A 12,027-nucleotide genomic window follows, 5' to 3' on the forward strand; every position below is an offset into this window, starting at 1 on the left:
TGTACTTGTCAATAAATTCTGAATTCTCTTAGAAGCTTTTAAAACAAATGTCAAACTGATGTCACTGACACAAGCCCAACGTCCATTGACACAGGCCCTTAAACACATCCTCACATGATCATCATTAACATAGCATATGGCATTACTGATTTACCATGCCTTGTTTGCACTGTGTCTCTGTGTAAAGGTGGACATCTTGGTAGAGGCAGGGCTTTACGTCCTCATGTCAGAGATCCCCCTCAATGGCTGGTGATAGGATTACTGGTGAAGGAATGATGAAGAAGCATTGGGAGAGGTGGGGGAAGCACACATCCACAGAAAGAATAAAGCACAATCAGTGAAATCCTTATACCGGAGGTCCTCAGTTACAGCTTGCTCTCCAGCAAGGAGAATAGTGAGTTACATTACCAAATCTCATTTCAAATCTGTGAGACTAGCAGTAGAGGAAGCAGTGCCTTAGATGATGCAATGCTGCAAATATACAGCTGAAGTATGAGTTTGTAGGCACAGGTGGTTCACTGCTAATTGTCCGGGGGAATTCTAGGCAAAAGGTAAATCTTTTAGGATGTCGCTTAGGCACAATTAACATTTCCAGTTGCTCCTTTTAAGATAACACATTGTCAGGTCCACAGTAAGGTAAGGAGAGATTTTGGAGATTCTAATACTTCTTACCTATACTTACAGATCAGTTATGGATCCATGAGTCCTTTGACTGGGAACAACTTGCATTTTCCAACATTTTACCGGACTCTCCCCAATGAGTTATCTGAAGTGGATGCAGTTGTAAAAGTTCCTGAAACATTTTGGCTGGAAATGGGTTGGAATCCTTGTATCAGACGATGACACAGGACTAAGGGCTGGTGAGATCATTAAAAGGGAAATTTCCAAATCTGGAGCCTGTGTGGCCTTTTTGATGGCAATTCCAAATGGCGACCAGATCCGCTTTCATTGGAAAAAAGAACTTCTTGAAAAGATCAATAGCAGCACCGCTAATATCATTGTGGCTTTCTTACATGAAGATTTTGCAAAACAGTTTGCAGTCACATTTGCTTTACCCAATATGCAAAATAAATTTTGGATCACATCTTCGTTCTTCCATCACGTCACAAAGCTAAGTCGTCTGAACATCAGGAAAACATTTAATGGAAGCTTGACATTTTCTTTTCGAGAAAGAGAAATCAAAGGTTTCAAGGAATACTTTCATAACACCCTAGGTGCCAAAAACCTGAGCGATCCACTAACTAGACATATCTGGGAACAAATAGCAGGTTGTGCAGTAATCTTGGATAATACCACATCACTTCCTAAATGTACGGGGAATGAGACCATAAATGAGGATTATTTAAGAATGATTAACTTTTTTACCCTCAGAACTTCCTATGGAGTTTACACTGCCACTTATGCTCTGGCCCAATCTCTTCATGATATGATGACTTTTATTAATACCTCAGAGAGTTTACAGACTTATTTCAAACAATGGAAGGTGAGATGACTCTGGTGCCAGTGTGGAAAAGAACCAAACCTACTAAATTTATGGCAGCGGCATCCAAAAAGATAACATGTAATAAACAGCCACACGTGTGGTTGGTACACCACACATTTTCCCCAGGAATGGAGTTGTTCAGGAAGGAATAGAGCAGATACAATGTACCTTTACTTGTAGCAAGCCACACAATATGAAATATAATCCAAAAGTGGAAAAAATGCTATCACAGGATCAAAAACCCAACAATGTTTTTTAGAACTTGCAAACTTATAGAGACTTTCACCTGAAGCACACATTGAGGGACAGGTCAAACGCTCTAATGTACGGAACAGGATCTTAGAGTAAATAAATATCAACACTAGCAAATAGATCCTATAACGAAAGGATAACTAAACCCAAAACTAAAAATGATGAGCAGCTTTGTGGTTTCATTGGTGAGGAAGGGGCGTATTTTGTTAATGTTACAAAGGTGAAGGTGGCAGGATTTAGATAGTGATTGGATGTGGGGCAGAAAGGTGAGGTGGGAGTCAAGGATCACACTTAGCACCTTAGCTAGATATTACAGATATAATTATAGTATAGAAATAATGAATGGATAACAATGTATAAAAGGGAATTCCAAATCTAGCTGCATAGAGTTTATCAACCTTCTAATAAACATTATTGAACATTCTTCTTTAGCTAAACACTTACCTTCAAAATGTTTTTTTCACCACTTCCTGTGGAGACAAAATTTACTTTGATGATGACAAAAATGTCCCGGCGTGTTTTGATGTAATGAAGCATATTTTCAAACAATTTACAAAACTTAGATCATCTAAAGTTGGAAAATTTGATGCAGCTTCCCCAACTGGAGACCAGCTACAGTTTTACAATACGTCCCATCTGTGGGGGCCCTACTTTAATCAGGTACAGTGGTTGAAGAATTTGTGTTGTTTATTGAAAGACGATTATTGTTCATTTCATGTTTACAATGTTCAGTTGTCTAGGGCCCCTGCCGTATACAGTTGTGTCGCTACAAAATTTAGTGTGTTTATGGCTGGACTGTAGTCAGTCTTTGCATCAATTGTTCTGTGTTCTGCAGGTTGTACCTAAACCTGGTGGACTGATTATTTCCCCCTGCTGCTGGGATGGCCTCTAGCATACAGAGTGGGAGGGGAGAGGAGGCTTAGCTGGAGGAAGGATCTGCTTACTGAGGAGTGTTGCAGAGTAGCCAAGAACAGCTGCTGTCTGGACCCTGTAAGAGACACTTCTCGCCCATGACTACTATAAAGAAGATTAGAAGCCAGTTGGTGCCCTACTAGTATTGTGACTGCTCCCCAGAGTCATAGATTTATCCTGGCTACTTTCTGTTCAAGAATATATTTTTGGTCACTCTTATAGGACCTGTTGCTATTCGTGAAGATGGTTTGCTCTACTTTGCTGTTTTTGGGTATCCTGCAACTTATGGTCCTCTTGAGTTTTGATACTGATCAATAAATACTAAAAAAGGTCCTATGCAGGGCCGGTGCTAGGATTCTTGCTTGCATAGGCAAGGTGCATTTTTGCGCCCCCACTTCACTTTTCACTTACCTTCAGCGCAGGAGAGCAGCGGCGAGTCAGCGCTGGTCCGGTGGGAGGAGCTCCAGATGGGGTCCTAATTTAGCTGACCGGTGACTGCCTGAGGTGCCGCGCGTGTCGGGATCCTCTGGCAGTCGCCGGCCAGCTAAATTAGGACCCCACCTGGAGTTCCTCCCACTGGACCAGCGCTGACTCGCCGCTGCTCTCCCGCACCAAAGGTAAGTGAAAAAAAAAACCATAGCGCAAACATCGGGGCATTTTGACAAGTACAAGTACTTGTCAAAATGCCCTATTTTTCCGCCCTCACCCTGCAGCGCCCTCAGGCGGCCGCCTGACTTGCCTTGCGGTAGCGCCGGGCCTGGTCCTACGACTTGAACCTGTCATTACAAGAAGTGTCAGTGTTGCTGGAGCTGGAAAAAGGGTCATTAACTGCTAAACAGGAATGGGACACAAAATTACCAGTGACTCCTTCGGGGGCCGCTGGTAATTTTGGGTCATTTTATCACTACTGTATTGGCACCACTACTCTTGCTTATGCTACTGATGATGATGACTGACAACTAATTTGTTTTGCAATTCCCTTCAAAAACTGATATATGTATTTAATCCAGACACCATGGAGTCGTTGCTGTGAACCCTGTAGATTGGGCAATAAAAAAGTGGAAAGGGAAGGAGAGTCCTCGTGTTGCTATGACTGTGTCCAATGTGCACCTGGAGAAATATCCAACATAACAGGTAATCATTCACGATGAACACATACTTTATATGCACACATTGTGCTTTGTGGTATTAATAATACAAATAATGCACCCCCTGGCTTCTGATTGACAGCCAACACAGCAGGGAAAAGCCAAGCTCAGCTTTAGCCGTATGGTCTATGGCCACTTCCTGAAGAAGTGGCCATCTCAGAGCCGCAAAACCCATTGAGACTGTGTGTCATGTACCTGGTTGGAGACTGAATGTGTGAGGAGGCCTCTCTTGCACCTCGGGTCCCGAGGACTCTGGACTTGGGGACAGAGTCCAAGCAGACAGCGAGTGGCATACTGTGCAAGTTGGGGTCCAGGTGCTGTTTGTAGAGCAGGCAAGATCCGTAATCAAGGTCAAACTAGCCAAGGTCACTCTAGTCAGGCAGGCTAGGTACAAAGGGATGAAGCAGAAGCAAAGTCCAGTAACAATCCACAAGAATGGTCAAGAACAAATCCAGGTAAGAAGTCTGGCAATACAAGGCAAGGAATCACAGGAACACAGGGGAGCTGTGATACATTGTGTCACTTCCTGTGCGCCAATGGTATGGAAAACGGGACTCCGCACATGCGCACTAACAGATAGCCTCTAACAGTGTGATAGTCATGTGGGTTTTTCATAGAATAAAAGTCTAAGTTGAAGAAACACGATCATATAATTTCTTCCACCTGCGCACCTCTGCTGTCTCACACCTACCCCTTTTGGGCATTTTTGTCTGAGAGACAATCCAGCTGCTGGCACCCTGCGGGGAGGAGAGAAGCTGTCATAATGCCTAGCAGGGCAGTTCGGGGAGGAGGAGAGCTGTCAGGAGGCCAAGTGGGGTGGTGCAGGGAGGAGAGTTTGGCACCAGTGACAGGCGGGAAGGGGTGGAGCAGTCAGGATGGAGAGCAGAGCACAAACACTGAGCAATCAATACTAGTGATTACTATGTCTCCTGTTATGAATGAACAGGAAGTGTTTTACATTACTTCCTGTCTATTTATGAATGGGGGCTTAGTGAATATTCACTGTCCCCAGATTGTGAATGAACAGAAAGCCTCTGTACTGAGAGCTTCCTGTTCGTTGAGTGCTTGGGCTGCAGAAAAAGAGATTGTGGACTCTGTGTCCTCAATCCTTTTTCTATTTTAAAAGTGAAATATCAGGGGTCTGTTTAGACCCTGAGACTTCCCCAAAGCCCCTAACAGTAAAGTAAAGTAAAACAAACAAAAAAAAAACCAGGGAAATAAAATAAAAATAATTGTAAAAAATATAAAAAAAAGGTTGGAAAAAAGCCAGTTTTGGTTTTGGCCTGAAAAATGTTGACATTTTGGTTTCAGTCTCAAAATTTAATTTCGGTGCATCCCTAATGAGGAGTGTAAGTGCTTGGGTAAAAATGTAAAGGGTTACCTGGCTGGGAAATGTACGTTCGTTGGATCTTTATTCATTATTGAAGAAAAGTTTGGGATTTTAATATTACTTTAAGGCCTCATTCACACAGGAATCGGCCGACACGTACAGCTCTCTGCTGCATGCAGGGCTGTACCGAGCAGCTCCCGGGAAGGACAGGTTCCGCGTGTGTTTAGTACCCAGACGTCCAAAGACCTGTAGCACTCCTTACCGGAACTCCCAAACGCATATATGGGTGCTTGCAATGACTGCGGATGGCGCCGCATTCAGCACAATAAAGTATAGAAACGTCACCAGCATCATCATGATACTTTGATCCAAATAAATGGATTTGCACTGACATCTAAGTCTCTGTCGTGCTGGTGTGCTGGTGACGTTCCTATACTTGATTAGTACGCAGCCCCCGTCCTTCGCTATGGGACTATGCGACCATACGCCCCCCCTACGCTCACCTCAAATGCAGGTCCGTAGGGGTGCGTGTTTCCTGGCTTGGACGCAGACAGGATCCATCCTGTCAGCATACTGTTGTGATTGAGTGGTACAAAATCTTGGGGAAATATTAATAATAGGGTGGTGTCTGAATTATATCTAGATTTAATAGCCAGTGCCTCCAGCCGATTACGGCAAGTAATAAATAACTTAACAAACAGTATGAATTTAGTTCAGACACTTGATAATACACCCCAAACCAATTCCCTGAGTTCTTTGAGCTTATGGTGATTTCTTACCACAATATATAAATATCTCCCAATTACACTAATAAATCAAAATAATTTATTAATATACGAGTATAATCATATATTTCTGTACAAAACATAAATTACTGGTGATTACAATTCAAATACCCAATCAAAGAAATAAATGGAAATAAATTATCAGAAAAATAAAAATAACTAGACACCATTAAGATTGTTTCTTACTTCCCGTGGCCATAGGAAAGAAAGAGACGTATCTCAAAAGTAAAAATTCCCTTGTGATCCTTACGATTTCTGATGATAATAGGTTCACTAGTCTAATAGGGACAGCAAGCGAACAGGCTAGTATACCTACAATAGCAACTAGTTACTGTACATACAATTTTGTACCCAATTTAACCATACACAATACAACCTCAGGAATAAAATAGAGAAAGATATGAAAAATGATCACAAGAATTCACCCTGCACACTGTTAATTAGAATTGCAAAACAACAAAAAAAACACTAATAATAAAATGTAACCGCTATGATTTTGGAGTAAAGAAAGTTAATTCTTCATATATAATCAATATCTCACCAATCCTTCAAAAGAAAATGTTCAGAGTCTTATTAGATGAGATGATGGCTCGTTTTAGGAAGCAAGGGTTAAGTCTTTAGCACTGGTCGCTGAGTGACAGTCCTTTTGTTATATCCAGGAAGTTTTCTCTAGACTCTTCCTTCTCTCCCCCTTTCCTCCTTTATTTCTTCCTCCCTCTTGGTATTTTATATGGTTTGAAAGCATTGTTCATATTGGCGACTCCCCAACCACTATTTACTTTCTTCCAATTGATCGGTTCAGAAATGGTAGTTGATTGGTTATTTCACTCATATCGTTTGCATTCAGTTGCGTAAGCCTTGGATGTGTATGATAACTTACTCAACCTCAGACAATAATCACAGGTAATCTCATTCTTGGAACAATCGGGTGGATTAACTGTCTTGGAGTTTGTAGGGGTTTTGTGTTAATTTTTCATTTGTAGTTGTGATATCCTTAGACTTTGTATTTCTTGATTAAACACTTGTAATTATTGACCTTGAAGTTAAGTTTCTCTCAGTATTGTCAATTGTGGTTTTATGATTATCTAATCCTTAGACTTCATTTGCAATGTTTTACCTCTTTGAATCAGTTTGGTTGTACAAAAGCTGGTTCCTAAAGGGTCTCTCCTGTATTGTTTGTGTCTTGCTTAATTTGTACACAATAGGCTATTTTGGTTGATTAATTTATCTGTCCAGCACAGACTTCTGGCCCCTTGTATTACAGTGCACAGAAAAGTTTGATTTAGTTTCTGTACAAGTCATAGTTCATCAGTTTTTGTAATTTTATATAGAAATACCCTGACAGTACGAGTATGTTTATCCACACGGACGTGCAGGGCAGGTGAGCGTAGGGGGGCGTACGACCGTGTAGTCCTAGGACAAGGACGGGGGCTGCATACTAATCACACGCAGCACCTGTCCTTCCCGGGAGCTCCCCGTTACGGCCGTGCACACAGCACGGAGCTGTACGTGCCGGCCTTTTCTCGTGTGAATAAGGGCTTAGGAGCCAATATAACATTTTAGCCATGTTCTTCTTTTTCAATGAAATCTGTGAATTTATAAATAGCACTTGTCAGCATTCACTGCCATATTATACACATAATAAATATACAATATATCATAAATACATTATAATACATTATACTTTTTCAGATTCCCAAAGGTGTTTAAAGTGCTCTAAGTTTGAGAAACCCAATCAAGAAATGAATCGGTGTATTCCGAAGAACGTTGACTTCCTGTCCCACTGTGAAACTTTAGGGATCATTTTAACTTCAGCGTCTTTGCTATTCTCCATGACAACAATGGCAGTTTTTGGAATGTTTCGGAAGTGTCACGATTCTCCAGTAGTGAAAGCCAATAATCGAAGTCTGAGCTACATCCTTCTCGTTTCTCTTATGTTGTGTTTCCTCTGTCCTTTGCTGTTCATTGGCCGGCCATCACAGATAAGTTGTCTTCTACGACAAGCAGCATTTGGAGGAACCTTTACTGTCTCCATCTCGTCTGTACTGGCTAAAACCCTGACAGTCATCATTGCCTTTAATGCCACAAAACCCGAGAGCAAGATGAGGAAACTTCTAAACATTAGATGGTCTATTGCCCTGATCTGTCTCTGCTCTTTGCTTCAGATGTTGTTGTCAGTAACATGGATTGTGTCCTATACCCCATATCCAGATGCCAATACAGATACAGACACCATTCTTTTATTGTGCAGCAAAGGTTCAGTTACTTTCTTCTTTTTAGGAATTGGTTACATTGAACTCTTGGCTCTGATAAGTCTGGTGGCTGCTTTTCTAGCTAAGGATTTCCCGGACCGTTTCAATGAAGCCAAAAACATCACCTTCAGCATATTGATATTTACCAGTGTGTGGGTGGCCTTTGTTCCCACCTACCTGAGCACAAAGGGGAAGAACACGGTGGCCATGGAGATATTTGCCATTTTGTCATCCAGTGCTGGGTTATTGTTCTGCATTTTCCTTCCTAAATGTTACATTATCTGTCATAGACCCGAACAACTGCCATTCAGAATTGCATCTAAAATGGTCAATTACTAAAAACTCACCATAATGGTAGAAAAAAATAGATCACCTTAAAGTGACACTAAACTCAGGAAATAGATCTTAAAAATGCATCCAAGTCCCTGAACTATCAACAACAATGTATCTTATTTGTGCTGCTCTCTGAATTGGTGCTGACACTGTCCTTCCTTCTGGAGGGGGGCTGCATTTGTTCCCCATGGTCCCTGTGTGTATTGTAAAGTAGTCACCGCTCCAAGTTCCCCCCCCCCAGGATGGACTACAATCTCATGTTTAGTTTACTAATTTGTATTGAGATTGTAGTCCATCCCAGGAGAAAGCTTGGAGCAGTGATTACTTTACAACACACACACAGGGACCATGGGGAACAAAAGAAGCCCCCCTCCAGAAAGAAGGACAGTGTCAGCACCAATTCAGAGATGATTGGAGGATCTACAGCCGAGTGATACACAAATAAGATACATAAGATGTTGTTCATAGTTAAGGTACTTGAATGTATTTTTAGGATTTAACTCCTGAGTTTAGTGTCACTTTAACGAAAACAAATGTAGTTTGTATGGTGTCCTTCTCCATTGATGCCTGCATGTCATTTCTGAGCAGTTTTGAACTGTAGGAATCTCCCACAATATAACAGTAACTTTCCCGCTATATTTCTGCATGAGGAATATGCAAATAGCTGAATGTAGTATGTTATGCTGTTGGGTATTTGGTTTCATGTTATCTGATAGAAAATAAAAGTTGATTGTTTATATATACCGATTTCAATAGCTTCTTAATAGTTATATCCATTCAACAGCAAAATGGAAATATTTTAAATTACATAGTATTTGAGGTTGAATAAAGACGTAAGTCCATCAAGTCCAACCTTGGACTTGCAAAATTAAAGTTTAAAAAAAAAAGTTTTGGATAAAATGCACTTTAGTCACAAACAGAAGGTGACATTTCCCAACAGGGACACAAGGAAAGTAATCTGACCCTATGCCACACCACCCAAAACTTAAAAAAATGTGTAAATCAAGGAAATTAAGCAACAGATTCCAGAAATGACAGGTAATTCACCAGACCTTATGCGGAATACATCATACCGATGTTAAAGGGGTGGACTGTCCCCTTAAGGTAAGGTCCTACATGTTTGCAAGCAGACAACACACTTGTCACTTAGACTTCCTAGTGATTGTATAAGGACAGGTGGCTGGAGTTACTGAGGAGAGTTTGGCCCATGGAGAGAGCAGAGAAGGGATCTCCATTAAAACAGGCTAGTAACTGGGACTGCACCATAACCTATGAGTACCCTCTTGGGATAATATGTCCTTTTTAGGAGAGAAAGAGCTAAATGGGGGGTCTTCTCTGTAGCATTGAGGACCAACTACCATTGGAGAAGAGGTGAAGAAAAGCCAGAACAACACATGACCAGCTAGAGGATTGCTGGAAAATAAGTTATGTATAGGGAGATTGGCATTCAAGGAAAAGAGGTATGGTGGTGATGGGGCATTGTAATCTAGGGATAAGCTTTTTAATAAACAAAAAAACTAAAATATGACTAATAATATGATTTCTTACTAAGGCCTATGTCATACTAGCGATAAGTTCTTCCCAGCTCCAAAATCACTAAAACTACAGACCAATCACTTATTGACATGCATTTGTCACTCCCTTGCAAGCCAGATGAGTGAGATTTATATCCCTCGTTGACAGAAATGCTGCATAATGTATCTTTCCAGTGAGGGATTGATGCGTCTCTCATCCAGCCATCGAGGGTGTAACACATGTAAACAAGTGGACGTTTCAGCTTTGGTTGCTGGACTTGTTGATTTCTGCTGCTACCTGAAGCTGCACAGTCCAACTGCTGTACAATATTTGTGGATAATGCCTCTCAAATAACACAATCATATTTCTATTTAAAAATGTCTTTCCCGCTGATATTTTGACCTAATCAAACTGCTTACATACTGTCCAGCCACTGAACAATATTTGTGGCTATTGTCTCTCAGGTAATACACTCTAATTTGTATTGCAAGACAAAACCTGCCTTGCCTCTTTCTATTTGCTGTCTTTTCAAGTGCTTGTGTACTGTCCTGAAACCAACCAGTTTCTACCAAACACATACCTGAAGTCTGAGTTTTGAGTATTTTGGGAATAAGGTGTGATACAGGGATGGGACACGGTTCATAGAATGTGCGGTTGTGCTTTTAAAGTGTGTTTGTTCACTCGGTTTTGGCATTTTATGACACTTTTAAGACAATGCAGTGTGGTACTGCGAAAAAGAAGCAAACAAACTATATTCTTAAACTGTTTTGCCGCTGGCCAATCTGAACGGATCAGGGGGCTTTTGTTTTATTTTTTCCTATAGCTCTTAAATCTGTTGTGGCTGCTACTTCCATCAATCAAATAAAATAAAAAAAACTGTTGTTGCAGACAAAAATTCCTAAAAAAGTATTTGTTGTTCTCAAAGTCTCATTTAAAGGAACCATATCTCTGCTATATAGTTTTTTATATATAAAAATAATGTAGCTCTGTTAAATGTCCCCCATATCAGTGGCCAACTTCTGATGTAGGGCAACTTGAAGAGCATATCACTGGTTAAGAATATGAAATTCAAAAGCAACATGGCATGAAAGATGAGACAGATGAAAGTTGCTTACTTTGATGTTCAGGGCTGTCCCTAAGAGATCTATGTCATGTGGTGGGGGTGGGAGTGCTGGCAGAGAATGATGATGGGGAGGCCGTTGTTGTGCTGATTTGGGGGCATGGATGTCAGACCGTGCTGTTGGCAGCTCTGTCCGGTGTCCTGCCCAGCTCACTGACGTCACTGGTTTTGCAGGAGCTCGGTGGGACATCAGCTATGGCATCCAGCTCAGCTCCTGGCATCTGGTGACATCAGTGAGCTAAGCAGGAAGCTGCACAGAGTGTCACCGGTTGCTTAGAGTTCTTAGCAACCTAGGATGCTGTGGCCACCCCCCCACTACCTGGCTGCCCACCAATGAGATGCCGCCTGAGGCAACTGACTCAGGCTGCCTCAGTAAAGGAACAGCCCTGTTGATGCCCCCTAATGTATTGTGGATTTATTTGATAACACTTTTTTAGACTTGGCGATATATATGGTCAGGAAAATTTTGCATTTCATCAAGACCAGATTTCCGTCATTGGAGCCTATAGACACACACCTTAGTGTGCCTTAGCAACATGCCTAGGATAGGATAAATGAAGAACAATGCAAACACAAAGGAGACCCATTGAAGATGAACTGAAAGAGAAAGTTACCTAAAATGTGTCCCAGATGACCATCAGCAAGCAGATGGAGCCAAGTAAATGTATAAATTGACCCTGTCACCTCCACTACAGGAGTTCTAGCACATTACTGTGCTAGAACTCATGTGACAAGTAAGAGAGGAAGAGCAGTGCTCTCCCCTCTCACTGTGTACACGGAGCGGCAGGGTTACTTTTAACCCTGCCGCTCTACTCACCGCATCGGCTGTCAGTGAGGAGAGACTCAGCGGCAGAGCCCGGAAGACGGAGCCAGCGAGGAGAGAGGTAAGTGCAGGGG

The 12,027-nt window shown here is 41.7% G+C and overlaps 1 long non-coding RNA gene across 1 annotated transcript in view; it reads left to right on the top strand.

The window, feature by feature from the left end:
* Positions 1 to 5,015: 5,015 nt before the first annotated feature.
* LOC108801691 overlaps positions 5,016 to 12,027 on the top strand; it is a 14,443-nt gene continuing 7,431 nt past the window's right edge. The window contains exon 1 of the long non-coding RNA XR_001942163.1: positions 5,016 to 5,029. This is a non-coding gene — a long non-coding RNA (uncharacterized LOC108801691). The remainder of the gene's footprint in view (positions 5,030 to 12,027) is intronic.

The sequence above is a fragment of the Nanorana parkeri genome, unplaced genomic scaffold (assembly GCF_000935625.1).
Source record: "Nanorana parkeri isolate BGI_ZX_2015 unplaced genomic scaffold, ASM93562v1 scaffold2444, whole genome shotgun sequence".
NCBI lineage: Eukaryota > Metazoa > Chordata > Amphibia > Anura > Dicroglossidae > Nanorana > Nanorana parkeri.